The following is a 21106-nucleotide window of genomic DNA, read 5'->3' on the forward strand; positions in this document are numbered from 1 at the left end:
ATCATTTCGGAGTCAGTCTCAGGTCACTCTTTGGCTTCCATTCATACACAATAAGTACTGCAGAGTTAATATAAGCATTTCTTCACAAAGAACTAGGGAAATAGCCATACTGTGTAACTTAAAAAATTTTTTAACATTAGAGATAGGTTATATACAAAGAAAATATATTCTCAATTATATATTGTTGAAAATAGCAATGCATACTTCAATGATTTAATAACCTATGGCACATATACATTTTATATTTTAAGAGATGATGCATCCAAGGGGAAAATCAGTTTTCTCTTGAAGAGATTATTTTACATTTGATGTAAAAGTTTAGAAAGTATTGGCACAAAATAAGACATTTCAGCTTTCACATAAGTTTTCTGGCTATGATAGATTTCTGGGTCACTTAAGTTCCTGCTTTGCTAATTAGCCAGAGAGTATGAAATAAAGACTCACAGGGATGAAAGCACAGAGAAAATAATGAATGCATTTCCTTAATTTTATAGATTGTTAAATGAAGCTCAGATTTTTCCAGGTTCATAAATTTTATTAAACTGCAAATCAATATCCATCCCAGACACCTCACTAGTCTTCCATCTCTATAGGATTACTGCTCAGACAGCTGACTCCTGAAACACTAGTCAGGCATTTGAAATTTGACAGGTGTAAAATTAAATTTACTTGTATTTTTCACAGTTAACTGTGGCTATCTTTTGTTCTTACTCAATTAAATTATTATTAAGTATTAAGTAGTATGAATGTTGGCATCAGCAGGAAAAAGTAGCACACTCAAAATGTAGTGATTTAGGGGACTTTAATGCAAGGGCAGTTTCAAAGTATGAGGGCAAGTTCAAAGAAACCAACAAGGCATATGGAAGCACCCTGAGCTGAGCAACAGCAGGAGATAGGAATATTACTTGGCTTGAGGCAGTGGGAAGGAACACGTACTGAAATTTACAGCGGGCTGAAGCTGGTGCTGTCGCTACAACTACAGTAGAGTACTGCTCCACAAGGGCTTTACAATTTGGTAGAGAAACTCAGCAAGGGCTGATTTACGGCCAGTCAGGGAGACAACCATGGAACTAAATAACTCAACTTCTTTCTGCTCTACCATATTCTCCCCTGATGATAGCTTCCATTACCCAGACTCAATAGGATGCTAAGGAAAAAAAATATATATATGTGATTCATAAAGACAGAAAAGGTTGGTCTTCTGGTGCCAAAGCAGGGTGGGGAAGAATAAATGGGAAACCTGGAAAGGTAAACAGAGTATATGTAGCACACTTGTACAGTGTTTCAAGAAAGAAACAGAAGAATCTTTCAAAATCTCTCCCCTTTCACTCCATCCAAGTTCATGGTACATTTTGGTTCATCTAAAACTCCAGTGGAACTCTGCCTCTCCGTGGATTGGTTTAATGGATTGAAGCAACCACTGGTGATAAATGCCAGCTCTCAGCACTTCTAATAATGAGGTAAAAAAAAATCACAAGTGATTTAGATTCTCCATTATTCATTATTCACTATTTCAAGGTGCTTTATTATGAAACCCAGGACATTCTTAGCATAACAAATCCAGAGTTAGGAGTCTGTGAGTACAGATGTGGGTGTGCCTTTGTGGAACACACTCTGAGATTCTGTGTGGTAAAACTCTCCTTCATGTGTGTAACTTTAAAAATAGCTACACCATATCTGAGGCCCCTCCACCACAGTATGAATAATTTTGTGACAATGATCCAAACTCAACAATTAAAAAAACTGAAACGTAATAAGCTTAAAATGTGTATTGGTTCTGGGGAAGAAGCTGAAGTGGCTTGTGGAAGAAGAACCATGATGCAAATCCATTCTGCATGCATCAGCCTGCAATTTCCTTAAGTACTCCTGGACAGTGAAGAGAATGTACCTGAAGATAATTACTGAGCTGGAGAAAGAATAAGGCTGTTCACCCAACCTTCTCTTCCCTAGAGGGTAGTTAGAGCTACACCCTATGGGGCAGAGAGGAAAGGGTGTACCACCTGTGTTACACCTGTGTAAAATAAAGTTGTTTTTTTTTAAATTAGACTCTTCACCATCTATTGAAAGACAGTTCATCTTTTAAAGTTACATGGAAGGTCTGGAATAACTAAATGGTACCAAGAAAGGAATATATATTTAGATTCAAAATGGTCATGTAAATGAAGGATTTTGCATCTGGAGAATGAACAAATTTTTGTGTAATCAAAGTATTTTTTACTTTGAAGAACTAAAGACACATTTGGTATAAATGAAGTACCAATTTCAGAAGATATTTGCATACTTCTATGAATATAATTTTGACTTTGCATTTCTACTTCTTATTTTGGAGTCCAAACTTTACAATATAGTAGGCATGGGTTTTTACAGTGTGGTTAAGTTTCAAAGGAAGTTAAACAGCAACATAACAGTAACCCTTAGAAATAGAGGGAAAAATACATGAATGCTAGAAACATTGGCCTAGAAAACCAAACTTTTAGCATGATTTGTATCTGTTGAACGCTTAACTCAATGCCTATAATAATTATGTTTAGATTAATGGTGCATGAATGAATGAATGAGTAAATCTGACTCCGTTAAAGTATCTTCTTTTCATAAGACTACAAAAACTTAAACTGAGAGTCCCTGTCTCTGGTAAGAATTTGTCAGAATCAAGATATGGAGTGACTAAATACCCCCATATGAATCAATAAAGATTTCTTTCAGTTGTAGAAATAGAAATTCAGCTTCAGGAACTTAAACCAAACAAAGATGTGAGGCATTTGTTTTAATAAGGCAGAATTATAGAGCTGTCTATTTCTAAAAAAGGGAACATCACCATTCTCTGAAGTGGTTTTTGCTCCAGCTTCGGTGAGGATTATTGCTGGAGTTTGTTCTTCTAGCCCATTTCATCCCCTCTCATTCACTCTGCTCACAGAAAGCTGGCATCTACATTTTCCAGTGGGTAGTCAAGGCAATGAAATTCTCTTAGTGCTGGCCAAATCTCTCTTGCTCTCTTAGACTTTCCTATTCAAGGCAGAACAAGCACTTGTGGTATTGTTTGTCGATTTTCATTTCTTCTAACCCATTCTCCACAAGGCAGTTAGAAGGATCCTTTTAAAGCAGAAATGTTGTTGCGTTAAATCTCTGTTTAAAACCCTTTAGGGGCCCAGGGACCTTAAAACCCTTTAAATGCCTCTGAAGACAGCTCAAATGTCCTGATTTATCCTCCAAGGCTTTTGGTGATCTGTTATTTATGTTGCTCAGGAGCAACATAAATTATAATTTATGCTATTTATGTTGCTCAGAAGATCACAATTATAATTTAAGGGTGGGAAAATTACCCACTGTACTGGACTACCCCTGTAATGAAATCTTCACACTCACTAAGTCTTGGTAATACCGCTTCTGTGTCATTCTGACATAAAAACATCTCCAGAAACCCCCAAATGTTCCTGAGAAGGCTGGAGAACCTGTTCAGTTAGGACTATTTCTCACTGAAATACTGAACTTCAAATACAGTGAATTACTCACAGTTCACTTAACAAACAGCAATAATCATTTTCTCTTACCTCTGATCCTTCTACATGCTCCTCACTCTTTTCTTCTGGAACAGTTCTTCATCTCCATAGACCTGACTAATTACAGGAAGATCAACAAATATCATCTTAGGTATCTTCTCTGTGCCCCCTCCAAATATAGGTAATGACTCCTTCTGAGTTGCTGTAGAGACACCTTATACTCACCCTGGATGTGATAATTTAACAAAATACCATGATCTAATTACTGGTTTGTTTCACTTGCCACATTTAAAGCCATTTGAAAGCAAAAATATTGTCCTATTCAGAATTGTGTTCTCAGTTTCCATCCTCTGATGTACTTACCAGGTAATGACTCATACTAGGTGCTTAAATATAAATGAAGTGATGACGGTGGCACTAAACTTGGAACCTGATGAACTGAGTTTGAATCTGTACTTCAATACTGCTTGTGTAATCTTGGACAAATCTCTGATAAACTCAGAGCATCCTCTGGTTCTCCTTATCCTGCAGGATTTCAGTAAGGATTAAATGAGTTAATGTATGTAAAATCTCTTTAAACACTGATTTACACTTAAAATCATTTCCAATTCAAACTATAATTTTCTAAATGTTAGTAGAAATGCCATTGAGCCATAAGTTGCATTTTCCTAAATGGCTTACAAACTTTCTGGACTGTGCAACTTGTTAGAGAATTTAAATGGCTGTCCAACTAGGTGTATATTTCAAAACAATTACTCAATTCAACTATTTAATCAGCCTGTACTTGTGTGAAGGTTGTTTTAATTCATATTAAACTAGCTACTCACGAATAATTTCACAATTATTTCCCTTTAAAATTGTATTCTCTCTAAGTCCTCTAAAATTTTGTCATAAATTAGATGAAACATAGCTAAATTATGAAAAACACAATAGCTTATGGACAGCTATATGCTAACAAAGGTTTTAGGGCAATGCTCTTTTTCTTTTTCAGAGCAAATTTCACTATAATTTTCTCTTAATATAATTGATAACAGCTATATAGATATCTGGCATTCTAAAGATGCAGATATGTCTTTTGCTATCTAAAGTAAAATTAAAAACTGCCAGTAGTCTTTTATGTTCATTGGTAGCTGGAAGGAAAATTAAAAAAAAAAAAAGCTAGTAATAACTTGCTGATATGTTCAATTTGAAAGACTATAGACCTGAGGTGCGCATATGAGGAAGGAATAACACAAAGTACTGTGACAAATGCAGAAGAGAAACTATCCACACAATGAATGTGGGATGCTTTAACAGCTCTGTAGCACATAAGTTACCCATCACAATTAATGCTAAGAGAGTTAATTTTATTAGCATCAATACTAAATTTATAAGCAAATAGGAACCAAGCCCTGTATTACTCACTGCATTATTATTTATCAATTTATCAGTGGATATTTGATTAGAAAGATGTAAATATGTGCAAAATTCCTTTGACCAAGCCATGTGTAGCTCAAAGAAAAGGTGCTAAGCTTTGACCTATTAATAGGCTAAAGAGTCATACTAAGTAATTGACTACTAGGCACACTAATCTAGTCACTAGGACAGTGTCAACTCATTTTCATATAATATCGACAATTAGAACCGTAACAAACAGTCTAATTGTATAATTACTTTAAAATCTGCCTCTGGCCTCTGAATAATATCAAGAATTTATGATTATAGGAACTGGAAGCCTGTCAAAGAAACAGAAATTAAACATTTTATTTCCAAGTCTACTCCTCAATGAAAGTTGAATCTCTAAGAATTTTGGCTTGTGTACCTAACACGCCAACCTATTCAAGGATAATTGACTTTAACATTTAGGAATTACATGATAAAAATACTACATGAGGTCAAGAGCTATGTATAAGAAGAGGATGGGGAGCCCCAAGAACAAAACTGGAGGCCATGCTGAATTTTGGAAATCAGAGTAGGAGAATGAGTAGTCAGGGTCAGAAATACAGAGTGTGTAATATCATGTAAAGCAAAGAAACATACCAGAGGTAGATGGTAATCAATAATGACTATCTATAGAGACTTTAACTGGTATAAGATGTGAATTTGACTATCTTGCTAGAGTTGGATATTTTTTAAACATTTATAAAGTCATATCTTAACAAAATTATCAAGAAATAAAGAAAATTTCAAAATGTAGTTATTAGTAGATAATTCAGCCAAAGAAGCTAGTAGGTGTTCACAATAGTTATTAATATTTAAAAGTGTTGAGTGCTTAATTTTAAATTTAAGCTGAAAGGAATATGTTTTCCTTTAACCCTTTTTTTTTTTCAATTACATCCAAGCTTATTTAAAAATTAGCTGACACGTTGTTTTCTTTTTTTCTACCCACTCATTCTGGTACTCACCCCATCTCGTTTACATATCACAAACCTGCCTAAACTACTCTTATTTCAGCAATAATCTTCTAGTCAGCAAAAATAGCTGCAAACAAACAAGTTTAAAGTAATGTTAAGAGTAATCAGACATATTTGAATAGTGGTTTTTCTCAGTAGTCAAATATTTATTTGCTAACTTTCCATTCTTCTAAATAATATATGTACTTTAAATATTTTATTTAATATTTAGTATTATATAGAAATAAATTAAGACAATATGCAACCTCTAGAATACTTTAACAGATGATCAGTTCTGTGCCTTGTTAATTGTACTATATTGAATTAATTTACATAAAATACATAGAAACTTTCACTTCTGTTGGATTTCTAATGTAAACCCTATACTTTCATTCAATTATTTTATAAAGAAATAGTATCTTTCATTGAATGTAATGTACTACCTCTTACTTTGATATGAATTTTCCTTTTAAAAGACAATTCATTGCCCTCAAAAAATTATAAAATTGGTAACAAAGAGAAAGAAAACCAAACAATGTATCAGATTTTAAAACGTTCTCTTAATTTTAAAATGTCACTTTTACAACTTTCCTCCCCCAATAAATAATTAAAGATAAATCTGGCTTTTATATTAAACACCTTAGTTCTAAGTAGATGAAAAACATTGCATCAGATGGCAAAGAATGCTGCCAGTTTCGGAGATTGCGCAATGCAAAAATAAAAACGTATGACTATCACTGCATAAATTTTAATGACTTCTACCTATTTGAAGGAAGGATTTTCTTCAGTAATAATAGAGTCCCATTTAGCTGTGGCACATATTCTAATTGATATCAGTAGCCGAGTTACATGTATGTTAATAGGCACTGAGAATATAGATTTGCCCGGGTTGAATGGTGAGGATTAAGGTTTATTCAGTTTGATTATAGGAGCAACTTTGGTCATCTTGAATCTCGAAAAGAATATCTCGCATATGGTTTGAGCATAGTAGGAATCAATGTATTTATTGGATTGTTGATTTCATCTTCTTAGTTCCCATGTGAGTAAACTGAAATGAGGTGTATGTTGTTAAAATTTAGACAAATGGGAAGTAGGCTTCTTGAGAAGAGTCTATTGAGAGAGAGAAGAAGTAATTTGGTTTAAGTTAGCCTCTAGTAACTTTATTCAAATATGGCCAATCTTTTCACAAGAGCTAAAGTGGAATATCAAAGGCAGGAACATATGTCCAAGGAAGGTTATAGCTCAGCTGAAAAAGCTAAAACCACCAATCACTCTTATCAGAAAAGTCCCTACATAGATGAGGCTGAATTCAGCCTGAAGACTTGTTATTGTTTGTACTGTATGGTGTCTTAAAAGTGAACTTGAATACCATTAGTCACGAGCTATGCTTTCTACCCACTATTCCCAATTATTTTGAACTAGATCTGCTTTACTTTTATTGTTTTTTGACTGACCTCCAAGGCATTTGAGTGTGAGATGCTTGCCTAGGCAAACAAACAAATAAAAATGCAACCAAACAAACTTGTCCATGGTAGTCTTTCAGTTTTACCCAGAAAAAGATCGCAGATAACAATTCAAGTAAAAATATTATATTTGGGAAGACATTATAGTAAAGTCTACTAAGGAAATAAGAAAGAAATACAAGAGAAAAAGACAGATAATACAAGTTGTGTTGTTATGCTAGTTACTAATATAGGTAACTTGACCTCAATTCTCTGGGGAGCTTTGCAAGTAGATGTAGAACAAGGACATCCAAACCTAAGGATAAAAGAGGTGGTATATATTTTTTCACCAACTCTAGTCAACAACTGTTGAAGGCTAATAGGGCAAGGCTGGGAGGAATTAATTTTCAGAAACTTCAGGCCAGACATGTATGCTAGATTTTAACAGTTAGAAATGCACCTCAGTGGTAAACTTTGAGAAATATGGCCTGGCCAGTCAGCATCTATGAGAGCTTGTGTTTGTTTAAAGTGCTGTGAGAGGGTTGTAAGTTATCTCAATAGTTCATACCATAAGAACTTCGCACATCAAAAACCAAGGGGATGAGAACACAGTAGGCAGATCTTACTGATTAGGAACTTAGAACACCAGCGCCAGGAGAGGAACCAATGGAAGGAATAGGTTCATCACTGGTTTGAAAAATAGTTCCAACAAAATCCACTGGTATGCAAAATGTCCAGGTAGACAACCTACTAGAGAATATTCACTGAGGGACATTCTAGAAACTTAAGTTATTGCAGTGTTTCAGTTACAACACACTAAAGCGATCCAAAAAAATAGAGTCATGTGGTTGTAGAGATTTTCTTGTACTCTACATTTTTTCTTGATTTCTTATGTCTATAAATTTGTGAGAATACTGCTGTACTTTTAATGAATATTAACCAGATAAGTGTGCAGATGTAGAAAAATCCAATATCCTATGAAGATGTAAAATTAGAACAAAATCGAAGAAGATTAAGAATAGGTAAAAACTATTGAAATTTTGGCTTTTCCTTCCCACTCTCTGAATCCAGCCCCTGCACTCAGCTAAGTAATGGACATCTCAAGACAGACTAGCTTTGAATTTAAAGTGACTTATATTTATATCCTGAGTTTCTTATTTCTACCACTCTAATTAATAGCTTTAGCATAACTGCTATTTTCCATGAACTTTTTTATAGAAATACAAATTACAGATGGTGGTGTCTTAGAAAATTCAAAGCACATTGCTTAATTTATTGATGATTTGTAGTAAATTATACCATGTCAATAAGCAAATTAAAGCCTTAATAAAGACAAAATATCAACACAAGCCTATCCTCCTTCAGATTTTGTTATGTAAATTGCTATAAAATGTGAGAATACTATTAATAATAAGGAAATAGAGTATATTGCAAAATTAGGCTTATAAAATCTCAAAAGTTTTCTTAGGACCAGGTTTAATTCAGCATTTAACTGATGTAAACCATATATTCAATACATGTTTTAAGATATGAAGAATAAATGTTCTTTATTTTATTTTCATATGTCTTGGAGCAAAATGAGACACAGAGACTTATAAAAGCATATCAAATATAATAATGATATATCACCAGATTGAATGAGATAATTAAATTATAATGATCGCCAAGTAAAAGCCATTATGTATTTTATATAGAAAAGTTACTTTGTACTCTAAAGAGATATTTTTGGCCTGTTGGACTTATAATTTGTCTCTGTGAGATAAAGCTTACATTGTTGAGTTAATTCAATCCTGTGTCTAGTGTTCAATCATTCAGTTAGTGACATTTAGTCTCATGAATGTTTCACAGTTTAGATTAGGAATTTTAAACATAAAATTTCATAAAAAGTGAATACATACACAAATACCACACTCTCTTGATTATTTCAGTTTTAAAATGGCTTAAAATAAGATAACACTAATCCTCTAGTGTTGTCTAGAGTAGTCAAAGCAAACAAGTTGCCACTAATAACTGCGTTGGCTATTCTAGGTCTTTCAGATTTTCATTAATAGTTTTAGAATTAGCTTGTCAATTTCCATAAAATTCCTTTGTGAGAACTGTGATTAGAACACATGAATGAATTTATAGATTCATTTAGTGAATATCAATATTTTAACAATATTTAATCTTCCAACACATCAACATAGGCTATCTCTCAATTTATTTAGTTTTTCTTTAATTTTTTTCAGCATTCATGATAGACAAATAGTTAAGATAGAATGACCATTAAAGATAACAGAATAGAAAGTCCAGAAGTAGACCCACGCATATCTAGACAACAGATTTTTGACAAAGGTATGAAGGCACTTCATTGAACAAATATACCCTTTTAAATATCTTGCTGGAAAATTAATTGCCTATCCATATGCAAAAAGTAAAACTTAATTTCATACTTCTCACCATACACAAAAATTTATTTCAAATGGATCATAGAACTAAATGTCAAACTGAAACAATAAAACTTCTAGAGGAAATACGGGAAAGAACTTCTATAACCTTGAGTTAGACAAAGATTTCATAAATACATTGCCAGAAGCATGATTTACAAAGACCAAATTTATAAACTAGACTTCTTTAATATTAAAATTTTTGACTTACAAAAGACAATGTTGAGAGACTGAAAAGTCACGGAATGGGAGACTATTTCGAAGGATATATCTGATAAAGGACTTGTGAAATATATAGATATAAAGGACTTTCAAACTTCAATATTAAGAGAAAACCTCAATTTAAAAGGTAGGCAAAGGGTTGAACACTTTAGAAAAAGATATGAATAGAAAATAGGTGGATGAAAAGACGCTTGATATCATTAGTCATTAAGAAAATTGCAAATTAAACCACAGAGAGAAAGTACTATAAACTTAGACTGCCTAAGATTTGAAAAGATTGACCATTTTAAGTGTTGGAAAGAATTGAAGTGTTGAAGCAACTGGACCATCATATACTGTTAGTGTGGATGTAAAAATCACACAACTTTGGAGAATAATTTGACAGTTTAAAAAATGTAAACAAATAATTACCACTCCTAAATATTTACTAGAGGGCATTGAAAGCGTATTCATATAGAGAGACTTGTATGTAAGCATTCATAGTAGCTCTTCTTATAATAGCCCTGAACCAAAACAACCAAAATATGCATTAACAGATGAATGAATAAAGAATTTGTGATATTTCCATGCAATGGAATTTGACTCCTCAGTAAAATATAATAGATTCTTGTTTTATGCAATAGCATAAATAAATCTCAAAATAATTGTATTCAGTAAAAGAAGACGGATCAAAAGAGCATGTACTCGATAATGTCATATAAAAATTCTAGAAAAGGCAAATTGATCTTTAGACAAACAGCTGATAAGTGGTTGCTAGCAAGCAGGAGTAAAGGGAGAGAAAGATTGCATAGGGGCATTACAAATAGGGGTGAGATACATATTCATTATCTTGATTGTGATGTTAGTTTTATGGGTGTATACATATGGCAAAACTAATCAAATTGTAGACTTTAAATATGTGTAGCAATATTATAGCTCAATTATACCTCAATAAAGCTGTTTAAAAGATGAATGCACACAATCAGAATGGCAATTTTGTAAAGGGACATGAAAAATAAAACTGCCACATGGATTGCAGCCAGAGAAGTAGATATTTTTTCCCTGAAAATAGTCTATTTAGGAAACCAAATAACTATATTTATTGTAGCGTAAGAAGTTAGAACAAGAAAAGATAGACAAATTGACTGTATAATGGAATTATGCTATGTATTATCAATATATCCATCTGTGTTTTAAGGTAGACTTTCACAGATATTAAAAAAATAGTGATGTTTTGATCAAACTTTCTGTCCCCTGGACACTGCTGAGAAGAGCTTCATCAACATTTTCCTCTGTGACTCACCTTCTTTGCTTCCATGATGGTCTGAAAAATAATGGTCATTCTTTTCCTTTACCTATGTTAATGTATCCAATAAGACTTTAGTTTTTCATTCATGGTGAGTCTCTCAAATAATTTCTATACAACACAATGATGACTATATATATATAACTAGTTTTTTATTTATACACACACACACACACACACACACACCTGGTTATGCTATAGTAGTCAATAATTTAATAAAATACTAATCTGCAAGTTGCTGTGAAGGCATTGTGCAGATGTGAAAACCTACAATCAGTTGACTTTAAAATTGTTTTAGTAAAGCAGATTACTTTCAATAATGTGGATGGCCTCATGCAATCACTGAAAGCCTGAAGAGTAAATATGGGTTTGCCAGACAATTAATTCTGCCTCAAATCTATAACGCCATTCCTGCATGAGGTTTCTGCTGAATGTCTTGCCTCACAAATTTTGGAGTTGTTAGCCCCACAACCATATGAGCCGCCTCCTTACAATCAATATTGTAATATGTCTATATCTACATGAACATTTCTATATATCTGTATTATATTGATTATGGTTTTCTGGAGAATCCTGACTGATAACATTAGTAATATAATATGCACTGATTTCACAGATTTACTATGCAGAGAAATATCATTCCTTATTTCCTGAAGTGTGACACTCTAATTTTCTCACCCCAAAGCTAATAACATTTTAATTAACTATTTTCTTTCCCTTCCTTCCTTCCTTCCTTCCTTCCTTCCTTCCTTCCTTCCTTCCTTCCTTCCTTCCTTCCTTTTCCTTTCTTTTCTTTCTTTTTCTTTCTTTCTTTCTTTTCTTTCTTTTCTTTCTTTCTTTCTTTCTTTCTTTCTTTCTTTCTTTCTTTCTTTCTTTCTTTCTTTCTTTCTTTCTTTCTTTCTTTCTTTTCTTTCTTTTTCTTTCTTCTTTCCCTTCTTCCTTTTCTTCTTTCTTTCCTTTCTTTTTTCTTTCTTTCTCTCTCTCTTTCTCTTTCTTTATCTCTCTCTCTTTCCCCTTCCTTCCTTCCTTCCTTCCTTCCTTCCTTCCTTCCTTCCTTCCTTCCCTCCTTCCTTCCTTCCTTCCTTTTTTTTTTTTTATCAGGGTCTCACTCTGGTTACCCAGGCTAGAGTGCAGTGGTGCCATCACTGATCACAACAGCCTCAACCTCCCTGGCTCAAGTGACTCTCTGGCCACAGCCTCTGAGTAGCTGGGACTAAGGGCATGTGCCACCATGCCCTGCTAGGCTTTTGTAGTTTTGTAGAGATGGGGTTTCATCATGTTGCCCAGTTTGGTCACAAACTTCTGGACTCAAGCAATTGGCCAGCTTTGGGCTCCCAAAGTGTTGGAGTTACAGACGTGAGCCACTGTGCCAGGTCTAGTAAACTATTTTCACGATTATTTTAAGATAATCATAATCAGTAATATTTTAAAATATATTTATAATTTTAATTGTTTTTAATGTTTTATTTCATTTTATCTTAAAATATATGTATTAGTCAGTTTGGTTTGCCATAATACAATATCATAGTCTGGGCAGTTTAAACACAGAAATTTATTTCTCACAGTTCCAGAGGCCAGAAGTCAAAGATCAAGGCTGGCCATTGTTTCAAAGTGTTCTCGTTGGAGTTTATGAAGAGCCACCTTCTTTCTGTGTGTTCACAAGGTTTTTCCTTGGTGAGTTCACAGAGAGAGACAGCAGGATCAAGCTCTCTGGTATCCCTTCTTATAAAGGAACCGATCCCATCATGTGAGTCCCGCCTACATGACCTCATCTAACCATAGTTACCAACCAAAGGCCTCTGTCTTCTAGTATCATTGCATGGCGAATTAGGCCTACAACATACCATTTTCTTTTTGAACTGGGGGCATAATTCAATCCACAGCGATATGCTCCCCTCTATATAACACTAATAACTGATTTTTCTTGGAATTCTACGTTTCTTAAAATAGTCTTGCATATTTTGTCTCATTTAATTTTAACAGCCGCTATATCAAGTATAAACTGAATAGCATATCACTATATTTCATAGGAGGGAAATAAACTAAAACTAAAAAGTTAAATGACTTCCAGTACAACTGTCATAGCAGAAACAGGAACTATTTCTTTCTAAGTTGATGCACTATTCTTATTTTGCCACACCACATTCCCTAACAACATCTTCAAATTCATAAAATGATGATATATCTATATGGAGTACAGAGTATAAGGGCAGGTGCAACATAAGGTCCTTGGTTCTGGCATGTCTACTGAATTTGCCCTCAAAACCCTGAAAGATAACTTCCTAAATCTAAGCAGCAGCTAGGTTTCCAATGGGAGAAAAAGTTACTTTACTTCAAATGTATAACATAATCATAATAAGCCTTTCTCAAATCAAATTAAATTATATTAAAATTGTTACTGTTTATTTAAAAGTTATAGTTAGAATATATCTTTAAAATTCTATATAAATTACAGCCATAAAAAAACAATGAGTCCATGTCCTTTGCAGGGACATGGATGAAGCTGGAAACCATCATTCTCAGCAAACTATCACAAGAACAGAAAACCAAACACTGCATGTTCTCATGCATAAGTGGGAGTAGAACAATGAGAACACATAGACAAAGGGAGGGGAATGTCACACACTGGGGCCTATTGGGAGTTGGGAGACTAGGGGACGGATAACATTGGGAGAAAGACCTAATGTAGGTGATAGGTTGATGGGTACAGCAAAACATCATGCCACATGTATACCTATGTAACAAAACTGCACGTTCTGCACATGTACTCCAGAATTGAAAGTATAATACAAAAAATTCTATATCAATTACTATATTAAAAATAGCTGAAAATGTACTTTGCACATTGAATTAAGTAGCATATATTTTTTCACCTAAAGTAAAGACAATACTGTAAAGCAGAAATGTGTGTGTGTGTAAATGCTGGGGTCTGGATTTGTATTCACTTCATCCATTTCTCCCTGAGACATCCCCATGGAAAGCTTAGTTTTTTCATGCTACTTGAGTGATTTGAAAATGTTTGTTCCAGGTGATACCTGCATAGAGTTTAATATTTTCAATATGTGGATTTTTGTTCTTCTTAGAATAGGTATTTATGCTTAAAAATGTAAAGGGTTGTCACAATGGGACTGTACGCCTACCACAGTAGAGACAGCTCCCAACAATACAGAACCCTAGATTCGTGCCTTCCCACTGACTTTAACCTCAAGGCACTGAAAGATAACCATTTTGTCTAACAGTAAGTAGTAATTCAGTTTCCAGTTCAGCTAAAACCGTAGCCTCACCTCAATTTTAACAGTTGAAATTCTTATGTCCTCTGTGGATCGCATCTGATCACTTTTAAAACCTCTTAAATTCAGTTACCATGGAACCAATGGATATCACATATAATATCCCGAGGGTGAGCTGAAAAAGTAAGTCAGAAAATGTCTTTCTCTAACAGATTCTTTTCAAAATTGTCCAAAGAACATATTATATTGAGCACAATCCATGGAACTTTTACATTTTTCTTATGATAGGTGACAGAGCTGTTGATTGAGATATCATGAGCTTCTACTGAAACTCAACAAACTGCGTTTCAATTACCCAAAGTTCCTTTGGTCTCACACTGGTGTCACAAAAACAAATTGCTATAAAACTTTGCAATCATATACTACTAAAGGTTTTACTAGACCAAGCTGGCAGGTTATCACAGAAGCACATATTTGGATAAAGATGAATCAAAGGAATTTTGATAAGCTGCAAAATGTTAGAAAATAAAGCTAGGGAGCATATTTTTATGTCTGAATCTTTGAAAAGAAAACCCTGACATTGTTTAGTTTTTACTCAGCACAGTTCTTAGGTACAATTCTTATTACTGTATGTTTTATTAACTCATTAAGTCCCTGCCTAACTTTTGAGAAAATACATTTATGACCTTTCTCTCCCCTTTATAGATAAGAACACTAAGGCACAAAACACATAGTAAATTTCTTATATTACTCAGGTAAGTGCCAAAATCAAAATTCAAACACAGTCACTTTGGCTTCATAGGTTTCTGCATGTAACCACATTCATATTGAAATGAATAGAGTGAGTCATGAATGAAAAAGTTGAATTATATTAAAATTTGTATATGGTGGTTATTTTATTATACAAAATTGGTAACTCTAAGGAACACCTCACAAACGTCCACAAACACATATATGGAGTAAAACATGCTGTTTTGATACATGGATGCATTGTGTAATGATCGAATTGCATCAATTAGAGTATTCATAACCTTGAACATTTGTCATTTATTTATCCTAGAACATTAAAAACCTCTCTTCTGCCTATTTTGAAATATATACTGCATTATTGTTAACTCTACTCATCCTACTATTCAACAGAACATCATAGGCTATTCTTCCTATCTAACTATAGCTTTGATTTGTAAAATGTTTTATTTTTATGGAATCTCATATGTGAATATATACTTTTGTTTGCTGGAATCCAATGGAACCACAAAAGACCCCAAATAGCCAAAACAATGTTGAGCAAAAATAACAAAACTGATGGAACTACACCACCTATCTTCATGGTACTGGAATAAAAACAGATACTTACACTAGGAGTAATATAAAGACCACAAATAAACTCACACATCTATAGTCAATCAATTTTGACGAAGGTACCCAAGTATTCACAATGGGGAAAAGACAGCCTCTTCAAAAAACGGTGCTGGGAAAACTGTATATACTCATGCAGAAGAAAGAAAGTAGATCCTTATGTCTCACCATATGCAAAAATTAACTCAGAATGTATTAAAGATCTCAATGTAAGTCTTAAAAGTATCAAATCACTAGAAAAAACTGGAAGAAAGCTCCATGACATTAACTTAGGCATGGATTTGTTGTTGTTGTTGTTGTTTTTGGTTTCTTTTTTGGATAAGTAGCTTTTCCAAGTAGCAAATACCAAATGTAAAATGAGTGATTCAAATTCTATGAGAATGCAGAACCGTTTGAGGCTTCCACTTCCACTCAAGATGGAGTAATATATGATTTTATTGCCTGAAACAACTGAAGAAAAGAACAGAAAAACAAAAAATATATACACAATATGTAATGAAACAATTTTAAGGGCACTGGGCAAGAAAGGATAGTGATCCTAGAGAAATAAGAAACAATATGGTGAGTCCCACAATGTCCCAGCTCACTGCCTTGGTAGAATGTCCAGGGCATAGAAAAGAAAAGCGGTATTCAATTGAAGTTCTAAAAATGCTCTTAGATAAAAAGACTTTGCTGAGAGTAATCTCAGGTCAGGGGAGAGAACTGCACCTACAACAACACAAATGAATCTCAAAGTAATTATATGGAATGAAAGAAGCCAGATAAAAAGTGTATGTGGTGTATAATTTCACTTATGTAAAGCTAGAAAATGCAAATTCATTTATATTGATAACATATCAGTGATCACATTGTGGGAAGGATTTGTAGGAGGAGATAACTCAAAGATACAAGGTAACTTTTGGAGGTGATGAGTATGTTCACTATCTTAATTTTGTTCAGTTTCACAGGTGTATAAATGTGCCAAAACATATAATGTATACTTGAAATATGTATATTTTATAGAATTCAATTATATCTCAATAAAACCAAGAAATTGCTGATTTAGGCATAACGTTTTGGAAAGTTGAGTTTTGTGATTGTCCTCCATGGAATGGTAGCATTTAGTAAAAGAAAATGAAATAAAAGGCCAGCCTTTCTTTGATGAATACTCCAAATACCAGGCAAGTAAGCTAAGGGTTATGGGAGGACTGTAACTTGATGCCTTTGGCTTGAATATTGGTTAATTTGGGTCATTGTGAAAGTACTGAGGTAGTTTGAAGCTAAATATTTTTATGGGTTGAGTGTAATTATTGACAAGACATTGTATTTTTTTTCATATTGCCACAAAAGAGGTGGAATAATACAATACAAATTTATTATTTTGTGGTTTCCATAGATCAGGAGTCCAGGTATGGGTGTATTAATTTCCTATTACGACTGTAACAAATAACCACAAACTTAGTTGCTTAAAACAACACAGATCTATCCTCTTATATTTCTGGAGATTAGAAGTCTAAAATTAGTTTTATTAAGTTGAATTAAATATATCAGTAGCCAGGCTGGTCAGGAGAAGGCTGGTTCCTTTCGGATGCTCTCACGAGATAATTCATTTTCTTGCCTCTTTAGTGGCAACTTTTAGTGGCCACCTGTATTCCTTGGCTTGTGGCTACTTCCTCCGTCTTTAGAGTGCATCCCTGCAACCTCTGCTTCCATCTTCATGCTGATGGCTATTCTCTTGAACTTTTTGCTTCTCTTTCTTAAGGACCTTTGTGATAGAATCTAGTGCCCCACAAAATAATTCAAAATAATATATCTTCTTAAAATTCTTAAAACACCTCTGCAAAGTCTCTTTGGCATATAGAATAATATTCATAGTTTTTCGGGATTAGGACATGATATCTTTGTTGGGAGGGCATTATTTAGCCTACAACAACTGGTTAGCTGAGTCCTCTGCTCAGGGTCTTAGCAGGCTGAAATAATGCTGAGGGCTAAGACTGCACTTTTTGTGTTGTTTTTCTTATATAGGGTCTTTCTTTGTTGCCCAGGCTGGAGTGCAGTGGCATGATCATGGCTCACTGCAGCTGTAACCCATGGAGTTTAAGCATTCCTCCCAGTTCAGTCTCCTGAGTAGCTGGGACTACAGGCATGAGCCACCACACCTGCTAATTTTTGTATTTTTTGTAGACATGGGGTTTCACTATGTTTCCCAGGCTTGTATCATACTCCTGAACTCAAGCAATCTGCTTGCCTCAGCCTCCCAACGCTCTGGGATTACAGGAGTGAGCCACCTTGCCTGGCCCTAAGGCTACACTCTTATACGGGGCTTAAGGTCCTTTCCCAAACTCATTCAGGTAGTTGACAGAATTAAGACTATGCAACTGAGGTCTCATTTCTTATTGGCTGTCGGGTGAGAGAGCCACTGTTTATTGTTAAAAGCTGCCTTCAGGACTGAGTAATACGGCTCTCTCACATAGCCACTTAAACTTTCTTTCTTTCTTTTTTTTTTTTTTTTTTTTTGAGATGGAGTCTCGTTCCGTCGCCCAGGCTGGAGTGCAGTGGCGCAATCTCGGCTCACTGCAAGCTCCGCCTCCCGGCTTCACGCCATTCTCCTGCCTCAGCCTCCCGAATAGCTGGGACTACAGGCACCCGCCACCGCCCCCGGCTAATTTTTTTGTATACTTAGTAGAGACGGGGTTTCACCGTGGTCTCAATCTCCTGACCTTGTGATCTGACCGCCTCGGCTTCCCAAAGTGCTGGGATTACAGGCGTGAGCCACCATGCCCGGCCCGCTGCTTAAACTTTCAAACCAACAAGGGACAATTTCTTGCATCATTGTGCTGGTATCTTAAATAACCTTAGTTCTGTGTCCCTCAACATTTTCCCCTGGTTAAGTAAGTAATGAAAAACACATTGAATATTTTCTTTACATGTTTTAAGAAAAGCAGAAGCCCTTTGAATATATTTTGACATTTAAAAACATTTTGTCCTATTTTAAAAGCTCTACTTATCACTTGTTAACAAATAAGCAATAAACACATTTTCAAAGTAGAGAAACATGTCATCATAAAGCAGTAGCAGGTTCAAAACAGACAAATAAAAGAGCCACATTGATGATGCTCAATGCTCCTTTCTGCCATTTTCAAATGAAAAGCAAATACAAGAAACTCTAGTCTGCAGGTGTTCAATATAAATCAGATACCACGTTATGACATATGTTTCTGTTCTCCATGGGATTTATGCTTCTTGAAGACATTTTGTTACACAATGTACCTTACTGATTTTCTGATATTTTGAGAAGGAACAAAATCTAACACAATAAGCATATCTTAGGGCTTTGTCGTTGGTGTAGAAAGAACATAATGAAGCAAAACTTCAGGTTCCTGTTTTATTTTACTTGAAATCATAAAGATAAATTATCAAGAGAAAAATGTTAAGTGTGACACAAAACAAATTGTATGTAAGTGACAAGGGGAATGGCAAAAGTTTGAATTATCTCTCTGGCTTATAAACAAAATTATGAATCTATTCTGCTATTCTTTATTCACTTTGTCTTTACAAAGGTATATTGAAAACTAGATAGGGTAAAACTTCCCCACTTTACTCCTTTCAGATCTGCATTCATATGCAGTATTTTTTTCATGTTACTGCAACTGTACCTAAACCTATGTATACTGTGGAATACAGTGCTCATTTGATATCATATTAATGTGTTTCACTGGATTTTAATTAGTTTTCTTCATTTATATTATGTACTCAATTTATAAACAACTAGAAAGCAGAAATCATTTTATACATATTTGTATCATCAATGTCCATATCTATGCTTTGAATACTATCCAAAAATAATTCATAATGATTCTGTAGACAATTTCAATAAAACCAATCACAATACTGAAGATTATTTTGAGCATTTTGTAATCTTTGGATTAATTTTTTATTGGTATAGGGATCAACATACACAACTGAACTCAATAACACATACATAAATGTGTGTGTGTGTGTGGGTGTATGTGTGTGTCATGTATGGTGTAACTGCAGAATTCCTGACACATAATAGTTGCCCTATAATTGGTAGTTAAAATTACACTTACAGATCATTTCTCCTAGGATTTAGCTGAGCTCTCTATATCTAGAATACAGTTAAGAATGACATTATTAGCTTTATTTTATTAAAAATTTTGTAATCTAAGGCTTAGTATTTGATGTCAATTCTTATGATCTGATAAGGATGATTTAGCCTATATTCAGAAACAGAGACTATTTTTTTTTCATAGAAGGTTAGTATTCTATGAACAGTTAGGCAGAAACAGCAGTTTTAATATAAATATCAATTTATGGTGACAGCAATAGTGTAGATATGGTGCAGTAACTGTAATTATATACCTGGTATATCAAATTTCTATGAATGTAGGCTTTAAACTGTTTGAAAATATATGTATTATTTATATGAATTAATCTTTTTATTTCCCAGTATTAGAACAATACTAGAGAGTAGTGAGTATTAAATAATATCTAATGAATACCATTCTGTTGTTTGTATTTTGTTAAATAATCAAATGTTTCAAGAAATATTGTACAATGGTTTCCCATTATTTCTGCTTTATATATATTTTAGGCTTCTCAAAACGTACCAAAAATTACACATGATCCATATAACTGGAATTGCAGAAGGAAGTTAAAAGACAATTTAAAAATAATTGTTGGCTGTGTTTTTACATAGATAATGTACTAATCATAGGAAATGGCAATGAATTTCAGATGATTCTGGAATATATGTTAAACACCATAAGGATTAATTTATGTATGAGTTATTTCAACATGAGGACCAAAGTTTTATTCTCGAATATAGTTAATAATCTTAATCTTCCCTATTTGAAATTTAGGTGTCAAATTAGAGAAAGGGAAAAAATAATAATTTTGGAATTGAGTGTATAAATTTTAAGTTATTTTTCTAGAAATCTTTAGTTATAAGGTATATGATTATAAATATGACATGAGCTTGAAGGAAGGTGTTGTGGGTTGAATTGTGTCTCCTTCCCCAAACTCATATGTTGAATTCACAACTGTCAATACTTCAGAATGTAATTGTATTTTGAGATAGCGTTTTTACAGAGATTGCTAATTTAATATGAGGTCATTAGGGTGAGTCCTAATTCAATATGACTGCTGTCCTTATAAGAAGAGGTAATTTAGGCACAGTTCTATAGAGAGATGATATGAAGACCTAGAGAAAAGACAGCCATCTTCAAGCTAAGGAAAGAGGCCTGGAACATGTCCTTTCCTCATGGGCCTCT

The 21106-nt window shown here is 33.9% G+C and overlaps 1 long non-coding RNA gene across 1 annotated transcript; it reads right to left on the reverse strand.

Annotated features, from left to right (window-relative positions):
* Positions 1-2885: 2885 nt before the first annotated feature.
* LOC108532855 (uncharacterized) lies at positions 2886-4013 on the reverse strand. Its single transcript, XR_001886566.1, has 3 exons — positions 3861-4013; positions 3549-3614; positions 2886-3090 (listed from the first exon to the last, which is right to left on the reverse strand). It is a non-coding gene; the product is annotated as an uncharacterized LOC108532855 (long non-coding RNA).
* Between the last annotated feature and the right edge of the window lie 17093 nt (positions 4014-21106).

This window comes from Rhinopithecus bieti, unplaced genomic scaffold (genome assembly GCF_001698545.2).
Source record: "Rhinopithecus bieti isolate Rb0 unplaced genomic scaffold, ASM169854v2 scaffold_10271, whole genome shotgun sequence".
In the NCBI taxonomy this organism is placed as follows: Eukaryota; Metazoa; Chordata; class Mammalia; order Primates; family Cercopithecidae; genus Rhinopithecus; species Rhinopithecus bieti.